A 12,409-nucleotide genomic window follows, 5' to 3' on the forward strand; every position below is an offset into this window, starting at 1 on the left:
TACTGAGGATAAAAGTCCATGTGATAGCTGAATTTCACATCCAGTGCATACATTTGTGGTCCTTTTGAATTTATGTATTTTCTGTATAAATGCCTTACAGTACCTATGCTCCTGGATGAATAGCTTGTCAATGGTGGCCTGGAAAACTTGCCAAACCTCATATCCTATGGATGTAGTATAAGTCCCTAAGAGGAGGATAGGACAAAAATACATAACAAATGGCCTAATTAAAAAATAATTAGTATTCTAGGGGTGATATTTTAATGGCATACTCTTTGGAATCTATTGTTCATCCACTAAATGACTCTCTGGACTATAACATCCCAGACAGAATCAGGGGAGAGGTCCCCCTGGTCAATGTAGAGGACAAAGCTGGAATTAAGCTAAGGAAGCCCATTTATTCCTGTGGGCACAGTCATTTTCTTTAATAAAATATCTTCTGTTTAAGAAATACTATAATCCACATAATATGACAATAGTATCCTCAAAGCCAGTGAGACAGGAAACAAAAGGACCCATTTGAACATGATGAGGAATATGTATGTTTTGGCGGGAGCTGCAACCAGAGAGATGGCTCAGAGAGGTAAGACCGCAGATAGCCCATTTCAGTTTGTGGAACTCTGAAGGTGGACTCCAGTCCAGTGTAGCAGATCTGAGTATCAGTAAGTCTTGTCTGGGCCCAGTGTGGAGAGCTCATTGAAAGAGTCTGAAGGAAACACTCAAGGCCACTTTTATTTCCAAAACATTTGAGAACCCAAGCATTAATAGGTTATATGCAGGGTTCCCTCTAAGCTGCAGGGCAGCACAGTTTCACGGGTGATTAATCAGCCCCACCCAGTCAGAGGCTCAGAGTTCCCTGAAGGGAGCTGACTGAGTGGGCAGGGCTGATTAATCACCTGTACAATTGCGCTGCCATGCAGCTTAGAGGGAACACTGGATATATGTACTTGCAAATGCAGAATCTAAGGTTCAGGATTCCACAGATTCTGTCTGCCTCACGTAACATAGAGTGGTAGTGTCCTATAAATGACCCATTATCCAATATTGCTAGTATCCCATAAATCAGCAGGCCTTAAACTGCAGTCTAGAGAGCACTTACTGGAAGTCTGCAGAGAGCAGGCTTGTCATAGGCTGCTGGGCTTTCCTTGTTTCCAGCTGCTAAATTGCATTAAAAGACATTCAGTGTAATTCTAGTCAAAAAACAAGAAACAAAACACAAAGCCCGACCTATCTGAAAAGAAAGTTATAGGTTACAAAGTCAAGCAATGACAACAAAAATTCAGAAATGCCAGAATACTGGCTGTCCGTGCAAATCATTAACGGAATAATAATCAATAACGATTGTGAACTCTCAGCAGTTGGCACTAGGCCAAGAACAGCTTTTCTGTGGCTATTCTGCATTATATGTCCTAATCCTTGTTGCAGATATTCTGAATGTCTGTTAACAGAATGCACCTCTAAATCTCTTCCCCTCCCCCCACCCAATATTATAATAGAAAAAAGTTATCTGTGTAGTTGGTTGCTTTTATGGCTGCAATCAATGTAGCCTCGTGATTGAGCACTGGCCTGGGACCCAGAAGATCTGCATAATAATCTGAGCTCTGCCACTGACCTGTTGGGTAAGATCAAGCAAGTCATGGCCCTTCTTTGTACCTCAGTTTCCCCAACTGAAAAATGAGAAATTTATGTTGATTATCTTTGCAAACACTTTGAAACAGAATGATTAAAAGCCCCCTAAAAGAGATTGGAGGTGCTTCTAAACTGCACAAGTGTAGAATTTCTTCCTTGGGATATACATGTGTGGTGAGGCTCCCGGTGAAGTCAATGGGCACAGTACAAGGACAATCAAAGACAGAATTTCCCTCTAATATAATATATATTAGTTATTCCCTGATTTTTTTATGAAGAATTCCTCTACTTTTTACCATTTTTAATACAGTGAAGAAAGACTAAATGCAAATTTCTAGAAGAAATTATGTCATATCACTATCTATAAGCAATTAATACGATTGAATTAATTATATTCCTAGATATCTGCATGTACTATTTCACTGGGCACTATTTATTAAAAAAACTAAGGCAATCACTGTGGAACAAAATCAACAAAATGGGTTGTGAACAATGATCTAAATATAAACAGTCTCTTCCTTGGGACTAAATATTAATCTTCTGTGAAATAAAAATCCCTGTCTCTTTTCCTAAACCAGGAGCAATAACATGATTCTGAGCTACACAGCACTTTATAAATACTCCATAGAAAATGGGCTCCTCTGAAAAATCCTGATCATGTTATTCGGTGATTATGCATATAGTTCATACTCTACACTGCACGATCAGAATAAAACACTAGCAAGAATTGTCCTTGCTATAGGAAATATGGCATCCAAAATACAGGGGTAATTTTTTCAATAGATAATGCTGTTATTTCAGCCATGGGTTTACACACAAACCCAGCCACTTTCATTGGCCAAATGATCTTTTTCAGAGGAATGAAAAAGTTCAAAGTTTTTGTCAATGAATCTTGAAGTAGACAAGATTGTAAACACTTTGGACCAAGGGTTGTTTATGGTTATGCATGTGCACTGTGTCCAGCATAATGAGGCCTTCATCCCTTGCAGACCCTTCTTTAATATATATATTAATAAATCAAATGATAATAAATAATAAGTTATGCTTTGTCTGAAATGTTTCCAGACAGAGAGCTGTTTCCCGCAAACTTAAGGTTGCAGACCTGGAATCACAGGTCAGTTAGAATGTTCAGATACATGTTAGTTAAGCCTTGTTTGTAATTTAGAAGAGGAGTTCCATTCTCATCAATGGGAGGTGATCAATGTCAACTGTTTTTGAAAAATCAGGTCACTTATTTAAGATTCTATACATGGACTTGAGGGCTAACTTCAGGTTGTGATCTTTTAAAAAAGTCTTGTGAATGTTAAGTTACAATTAATTTTTTTACACACAAAACCAGCCACTTTGCACCAGATCCTGAATCTAGGAGTTATGCTCATCAAATTTGGAAAAGAATACACTAACCACACTGTCTGTGTGTCCAATTATCATCCCTTGAAATGAGACTATTAAATCTTCTAAGCAATACTGTAGCAAATAGCACATGGGCAATCAAACCTTAAGCTGTGTTCTGGGTACATGAAATATTTTCTGATTAATTTTGAACAATGAACAAAATGTTTACAGGCAATTAGGAAAACATACAGGAGCTAAATTTGATTAATATTTCCTGTAAACAGTCCATTCGCCTCTTATTTTAGTGTGAAAACTCAGATATCATTGATTAGCATGAGGTGACCTCTACAGCTGTGCCATTTCTATATATGGATGGATTTTCCAGAAAACTAACAATAAGCTATGAAAATAACTATTTTGCTGCATGCTCTACAAAATAGTGTCTCTGGCCCAAAGATTAAGCATTTCTGGCAGCAAAGTGGTTTAGTTATCTAATACCTACTATCATTATTGCAGATGTCTAATGTGTAAGTGGTTTAGCTCTCTAGTTATACTTTGTCTCTGATGTAACAGGGCAAAGATTCATTATTTGCTCATTCCTTAATCCAGCTTTCAAGAACTAAACTACTAATATTCTTTTTCTTCTCCAAAATTAATTTTTTGGCTATGCTAAAATAGGACATAATGAAGCAGGTTTCTCTGCTACCATTACATAAACTTTTCTCATTTTACTTTTCTCACATAATGTTTGTCAGAATATTAGAAAGATGTTGTAAAAAAAAACTCCACAAAATGACTCATGCACTGTACTGCTGAGATAATGAAGTGGAAATGTGCACAGGGGGAAAAAAAGATAAAGCATTAGAATTCGGGCTTGTTACTGGATACAGCTAGTGTTATTTTGTGATGTCAAAATAACCTTTTGCTTTCAATCAAAAACCCACTTAGGAAGCCAAGATCTTAGCACTGGGAAGTAAAGTCAGGATATCTTAGAGAAGGAGAAGCAGAGCATATAATGATAGAAATGTAGCCGTGTTAGTCTGGGGTAGCTGAAGCAAAATGCAGGACAATGTAGCACTTTAAAGACTAACAAGATGGTTTATTAGATGATGAGCTTTTGTGGGCCAGACCCACTTCCTCAGATCAAATAGTGGAAGAAAATAGTCACAACCATATATATCAAAGGATACAATTTAAAAAAATGAACACATATGAAAAGGACAAATCACATTTCAGAACAGGAGGGCGATGGGGGAGGGGAAGGAAGGAAGGTAAGTGTCTGTGAATTGATTATATTAGAGGTGGGGAGAGTGGGATGTTTGTGAGCTAATGGTATTAGAGGTGATAATTGGGGAAGCTATCTTGGTAATGGGTAAGATAGTTTGAGTGTTTGTTCATTCCTTCTTGAAGAGTGTCAAATTTTAACATGAATGACAGTTCAGAGGATTCCCTTTCAAGTGCAGATGTAAAAGGTCTTTGTAGCAGAATGCAGGTGGTTAAGTCATTGAGAGAGTGTCCTTTCTGGTTAAAATGGCAAGAAACTGTTTTTTCTTTGTGATCTTGTCTGATATCTGTTTTGTGGGCATTAATCCTTTGGCGAAGTGTCTGAGATGTTTGTCCATTGTACATAGCAGACGGACACTTTCGGCACATGATAGCATAAATTATATTTCTGGATGCGCAGGAATATGTGTTCTTGATCTTATAATTAACTTGGTTAGGTCCAATAATGGTATCAGCAGAATGAATATGTGGACAAAGCTGGCAACGGGGTTTGTTGCAAGGGAAGGTAGCAGGGTTGGTATTAGTGTGGTATGTCCTGTGGTTGTTGGTAAGAATCATCTTGAGGTTAGGTAGTTGTCTATAGGAGACTATGGGTCTGGAATCTGTAAAAACATCTTACCAATTAACCCACTAACAAAATTTAAAGCTTGTTTAATATGTAAATATTAATATGTAAAAATACTTTTAGACAAGGGAATACTTCAAAAGATGACAATTATAACTGGAATGCTGACAAATATAACTATAGCTCAGAATTTCTGCTAATTACCCAGTTAGTATTCTATAGGTTATATTTTATATCTTAGAACCTCAGCCCTTAATACAAAAGGTCAGGCAACTCATTGGGGATTACCACATTTTGTGAATTAGCTATACACAACAAACCTGATTTTAAAAGGAAGTTACTAGCTCATAAAATGTGCTCCCCCACTGCCCTTTCTTCCATCATTCAGGGAAGTACTTAAGCATGTTATCCTGATTATGAGGCTAGCTCTACCAATGTAAAAATGGCTCTGTCCCCTTTCTGATCTCTAAGGCTTTGTCTACACTATATGTTTTTGCAGCAGAAAATATGCTAATGGGGGACTCATTAGCATGTCACAATTTCATTAGCATATTTTCTGTCGTTTCTTTTTGTATAAGAGGCATAAGGATCCTGGAGAGGCATAAGGATCTTGTGCAAAACAGGGTTTTTGCACAAAATGGAAGCAGCTACACAGCTGAGTCCCTCATTTGCATATTTTTTGCTGCAAAAACGTGTAGTGTAGACATAGCCTAAAGGTATGTCTACACTATAATTCAAAACCCATGCCAGTTGACCCAACTTCACAAGGCTGGGGCTAAGAAGCTGTTTAACTGTGGTGTACACATCTAGGCACAGGCTGTAGGATCCGGTAAGGTGGGAGTCCCAGAGCTTGGGCTACAGCCTGAGCCCAAATATCTATGTAGCAATTAAACAGACCCTTGGGCTCATGGGGCTCAGACCAACAAATTCTGTTTTTAATTGCAGAATAGACATAACAAGAGTGCATCCACCTGGAGTCTTGGACCTTTAATCCTGCTCCAGGGTGGAATTCTGCAAGTGTCCCACTATGACTAAGTCTTCACATAATTGCGGAGCAAACCTCCCAGCCCGGGTGACTAAACTTGGGCTAGCAGGGCTAACGCTAGTGCTCTGAGACAACTGTATAGACGTCACTTTGAAATTGCAGCTGGAGCAGGCTCTGAAGCTGGGAGGGAGGAGAATTTCAGACCTCAAGCTCCAGCCTGATCTACATAAGCACTGTCTAATTTTAGAGCACTAGAATGAGCCCACTAGTCCAAAACTGTTGACCTGGACTGGGAAGCTCACTCCAAAATGCTGTGTAGACATAATCTGCCGAGCCAGGAATTGGGTACATGGCAAAATTAGGTTCGCAAAGGGGACTTAGGTGTTACTTTGCCAATAGTTGCTCTGCCAGTTTAGGCACTCTGCTGCTTAACTGGAGATTGTGACCTTCACTCAGTGCATAGGCTCCCTCTGCAGTGTATGGGGAGAGTTAGGTGCCTAAAACATCATCATAAGACGATCCATCATCTATAGCCAAGCCCTTCGATACAACCGCATCTGCTCTAATCCCACAGAGAGACCAGAAACTTCAGGATCTCTACCAAGCATTTATAAACCTCAACTACCCACCCGGAGAAATAAAAAAGCAAATTGAAAGAGCCAAACAAATACCTATGAACCATCTACTACAAGACAGACCCAAGAAAACCAACAATAGAACACCACTTGTCATCACCTACAGTTCCCACCTTAAACCTGTCCAACACATTATCAATAGATTACAACCTATACTGGAACAGGACACTAAACTCCAAGAAGTTCTGGGAGACAGACCCATAGTCTCCTATAGACAACCACCTAATCTCAAGATGATTCTTACCAACAACCACAGGACATACCACACTAATACCAACCCTGGTACTTTCCCTTGCAACAAACCCCACTGCCAGCTTTGTCCACATATTCACTCTGCTGATACCATTATTGGGCCTAACCAAGTGAGTTATAAGATCAAGAATACATATTCCTGCGCCTCCAGTAATATAATCTATGCTATCATGTGCCGAAAGTGTCCGTCTGCTATGTACAATGGACAAACCTCTCAGACACTTCGCCAAAGAATCAACGCCCATAAAACAGACATTAGACAGGATCACAAAGAAAAAACAGTTGCTTGTCATTTCAGCCAGAAAGGACACTGTCTGAATGACCTGCTAACCTGCATCCTACTTCAGAAGACATTCAAATCTGCACTTGAAAGGGAATCCTCTGAACTGGCATTCATGCTAAAATTCGACACTCTCCGCAGGGGACTTAACAAAGACTCCAACTATCTTAGCCATTACAAAGATAGCTTCCCCAATTATCACCTCTAATACTATTAACTCACAGACATCTACCCTTCCCCACCTCTAATATCATTAACTCACTGGCATTCACCTTCCTTTCCGCCCCCCCTGCATCCCTCTTCTGTTCTGAAATGTGATTTGTCCTTTTCATATGTGTTCATTTTTTTTAAATTATATCCTTTGGTATATATGGTTGTGACTATTTTCTTCCACTATTTGATCTGAGGAAGTGGATCTGGCCCACGAAAGCTCATCATCTAATAAACCATCTTGTTAGTCTTTAAAGTGCTACATAGTCCTGTATTTTGTGCCTAAAACAGACTTCCCAAAACCAGCATGTGGAGCAGGATGCTGCCCAAGCAAGCTAATAGGAAATGCTGATTAGAAGGATGTGGTCTATGTCCTGCCCCTCAAAGGGATTTACACATCTGCTTCTAATTAGGATTCACAGCTGGAAATCCATTCCTGGAAGGAGGTGTCTAAGCCAGGTTAGCCCTTTCTTAAGAAAACACAAGTAAATTCATTCTCACCCTTTCGCTGGCCTAATAACTATTTAAATAGCTTATATGAAGTGTTTCAAGCAATCTATGAATATTCTGAGAGGAACGATGGGCCCTCTTTTGTAAGGAGATCGTAAAGGTTCACTCCTAATTGCCAATTAATAGTTGCTTTAGGCATGGGTTTATCAGGGGTGAAAGGAACTTAAATTTCTTACAGGTACTGTCCTATCACAGCCCAGGTCCCTGACAACTGTTTAAATAGCTCCCTGCTGGCTTTTGTCACAGCTCAGCCAGTTCTTGCCAGAGTTACACACTGGGGCACACCAGCTTACTCTCACCTATGGTGTTTATACTGTGCAAGGGACCATATAATCACATGCTTCTATAAATAACATGAGTTTTCATGGGAGCTGATTACAGAGTTTCCTATTAGCCCTTAGTAGCCCATATCCTTTTCATGATAAAAGAGTAAAACTACTGTTGACAAGAAAAGACTATGCCCTCCTGCATGGATCTGGGGAGGAAGTTTGTGTCAGACAGAGCATTGCTGAACAGAATACAGTTGTCCACAGTCAAATAAAATGAAGTAAATGGAGGACAGTAAATACTGCAGGCTCACAGAAGCTGTGCCCAGGGTAGCAGCTGGTTTGAGGGATACTGCATTCCGCCGGACATTTTTGTATGTCCCTGAAATGTTGATGGTTTTTCGACTGGATCTATTGTTAATCTTTCTCCATGCTGATATCTAAGCATTTATTCTGAGTTTTTGTTTTCTCATTTCTTAATCCATAACAGGACTACCACATATCTATGATTTCTTAAACAACAAATTGAGGGACTTTTTCAAATTTATTTTTCTTTAAAATAAATTATGTCAACAGGTTATTCATTAGCTAATGTTTCAATGATATTCTAGACGAATTCTAGTAGATTAGAGACAGTGCTTTCCTTCACAGAAGCCAAATTTGTTAGATAAAAATGATAAGATGATAGCAGAGGGCTTTATAACTTTATTGTAATGATCAATGCAACCAACCATCTTTCCACTGAAATAAGGCAGAGAGCTTTGTATATTCACAAAAATGTTTCTCCGTGCTATTTTTAAAGATAGGTATAAACTCTCGCTATCCTCCAGATTTCTGGGATGATAACTGATTTAAAGGCAAGATTGTATATTTTTAAGTAGCACATCCACTTCAATTTCCAATTCTTTAAAAACTCTTGTATGAACACTGCCAATGTGACATGTACCTGAGAATAAGAAAGAAGAAAAACATAATGAGAGCTAAGAATACTCACCGACTGAAAGAGGTGAAGATGCAGCAGCCAACTGGAAAGCCGCCAGGTTAGGGTTACAGCTGTTGGTTTCTGCCTATTTTAAAAGGGTTAGCTACTAGAAAGGCATGTTAGGAAGTCTTCATAGAAGAGAGTGACCCTAGAGTGGAGAAGGACAGTAGTTATTGTACAGTTCAAAAGAAACGGACTTTGAAGGAAATGACCGAATTCCAACCATTCTGGGTCGGGGATTTCACTAAAAGAAATCCCAAGGTTTTTGAAGCTGGAGACAGGAATTTAGGAATAATTAAGACTTTGTTTTTTCTTTTGATATTATATAGAGCTGGTCAATATTTTCTGAATTTCAAGATTTGACATTTTTTGCCTTGAAAATCTGCAAAATGCAATTTTGGGTGGCATTCATAGAAGCTTAGCATGTAAGCCAAGGGCAGTGAGGGTACCAATCTACTCAACACTGGTTAGGTCTCAGCTGGAATACTGCATCCAGTGTTGGTCACCACTATATATAAAAAGAGGTAGTGGTGAAAAGGATGCAGAGACGAGTGACAAAGATGATCAAAGAGATATAATGCATGCCATAAGAGCAAAGGCTGAAGGAAATGGATAAGTATAGTTTGGAAAAGAGAAGGTTGAAGGGAGGAAAATGATACTGATCTTCAAATACATGGAGAAAAATGATTCTCTTGCCATAGCACGAGTGGCAGAGGATTCAAATGATAGCATAACAGTGTTCAATTAAATGTCAGGAAAACCTGAATAGTAAGAATAGTTGGACAATGGAATAAACTGCCTACGGAGGTCATGGAAGCCCCACTACAGATTTTCAAAATGAGGTTGGATAGCCATCTGTCTTGGATTATTTAGACACAACAAATCCTGCACCTTGGCATCTAACCCTATGATCCCATCTAACCCTATGGTCCCATGATTTTCAAATTTTAAAAAGTCTAATTTTGTAAAAGTCTCCTAATTTTTAGCCAGCTCTGATATATTTCTGTGAGGAAAACTGAGATTATTTCTAAGAACAAGCCAGTGTTCCAGTGTCCCAGTAATAGCCTACTGGCACTAATATTACAAATACTACCCCATGACTTGTCATTCTACAGCTCTCTCAGCACCCATTCTCTTGGCACCTTAAATGTTCAACAATGCCTCCACTTCACTATCTGCAAACAGAAGATCTGGAATGGGCAGTTTGTTTCGTTCAGCAGAGTGGGATCAGACTTGCAAACCTTGCTCTAGCTTTGCTGCTGACTCCTTCCACATTTTAAACTACAAATACCAAAGGGGCATGCTTTTCCAATTAAGCTTTGAGTTTTAACAAGGCAAGCATATGTTTCTATGTAGCATACTGTAAAACAGCTTCAAAAAAGCCCTGTAATAGCTTAGCTGTGCAATCCACAGTCTATGCTTGACAGCCAAATGGGAAATGCTTTCAGACTCACCATACCATCGTTGACCTATTTGTTACTGTTAACTTATGTATCACTTCTTCCTTCTGTTGAAAGTATGATATAGCAGAGGTAAAAACAAGTTATGCTGCCAGTGCTTAGCAGGCAGATCACATTTAGGAAAAAGATTACATTTAGGAAAAAGAAAAAAAATCCCCAGTTATACAGGCTGAACTTCTCTAGTCTGGCACCCTCTGAATCAGAGTATTTGCTGGACCATTGGAGGTCAATATTGTCTAGCAGCATTACCAACACTCCCACTGCTTAGTGGGCTCTTAGAAGACATTTAGAGGTAAATTAGAGCTAAATATCAGCACAGAACACTCAGCCAGGACTGGTGACTGTAAACAAACTTTATGGGACCACAGGAAACTTGGCCACATCCATGATAAGTGGACATCTAACTAAAATCATGCTGGATCATGGATGTCGCCAGACCAGAGAATGCTGGATTAGAGAGGTTCGACATGTAGTTAGAATGGGGGATGGGAGGGAAGAAGTTTCTGAATCACATGGCTATCTTGGTACAAATCTAATTTGGTTAAGGGTATTATTTTTGTACTGAAATAGCTATCAGTACACCCCCTAGTGCGGAGGCAGTTATACCAGAATGCAGGTGTGTTACTCTGATATAGCTTATATCCCTTCCTCTACAGGAATAACTTGCAACCCTTGCAAAACACCCTCATATTAATATTATTGCATCCATATTAGGGAGATTGTGCCAATATAATTAAAAGCAGAAAAACTGGTGTGCATAAACAAGCTTTAGAAATCTAATATGCTGTTATAATTTGAGACTATCTCCAAAGAGTTTACGTCCAAAATTGAGCTTACTTGAAATTGACTCAGAGGAGTAGCTGTGTTAGTCTGACTTGAAAAACAACAAGCGCCAACACTGTGGCACCAGTGTTCAGATGAGCTGGGAAACTGACTCATTTTTAAGGAGCTCAGTTTGGGTATGTCTACACTACAGCACTAATTCGAACTAACTTAGTTCGAATTAGTTAATTCGAACTAAGCTAATTTGAATTAGCGCATCTAGACTTAAAAACTAGTTTGAATTAGCATTTTGCTAATTCGAACTAGCATGTCCACACTGAGTGGACCCTGAACTGAGGTTAAGGATGGCTGGAAGCAGGGCATCAGATTAGGACTTAGAGCGTGGAGCTGCTGCCTCAGGCTAGCCGAGGGCTGTGCTTAAAGGAACCCGACCCCCACCCCGGACAGACAGTTCTCAGGGCTTCCCCACTTGCAAAGCAGTCCTGGCTTGGAGTGCCCTGAGTGCCCACACTCGGCACATCACAGCACTCGGCCATCAGCCCGGCTGCACTTGCCGCAGGCTGCCATCTGGGGGGGGGTGGTCAATCAAGGGGCTTCAGGAGAGCTTCCACCCCGAGGAGCCCACAGAGCCAGCCCAGTCCTCCCCATCGGGGGATCATACCTCATTCCTCACTCACCTCCTTCCACTTACCCCTCCCTAGCCCCCCTTCCTGATGTACAAAATAAAGGACACGTGTGTTCAAAAATAGAAACTCTCTTTATTGAACAAAACTCAGGGAGACTGGGAAAAGAAGGTGGGAGAGGGGAAGAGAGAGGGTGGGAGAGGGTAGGGCAACTAAAATGGTCAGGGGTTTGGAACAGGTCCCATATGAAGAGAGGCTAAAGAGACTGGGACTTCTCAGCTTAGAAAAGAGGAGACCGAGGGGGGATATGATAGAGGTCTATAAAAGCATGAGTGGTGTGGAGAGGGTGCATAAAGAAAAGTTCTTCATTAGTTCCCATAATAGAAGGACTAAAGGACACCAAATGAAATGAATGGGTAGCAGGCTTCTAACTAACAACAGAAAGTTCTTCTTCACAAAGCAAATAGTCAACCTGTGGAACTCCTTGCTGCAGGAAGCTGTGAAGGCTAGAACTAGAACAGAGTTTAAAGAGAAGTGAGAAAGTCATGGAGGTTGGGTCCATGGAGTGGTATTAGCCAGGGGGTAGGAATGGTGTCCCTGGCCTCTGTTT

Source organism: Pelodiscus sinensis, chromosome 4 (assembly GCF_052426305.1).
Source record: "Pelodiscus sinensis isolate ZL-2025 chromosome 4, ASM5242630v1, whole genome shotgun sequence".
Taxonomy (NCBI): domain Eukaryota; kingdom Metazoa; phylum Chordata; order Testudines; family Trionychidae; genus Pelodiscus; species Pelodiscus sinensis.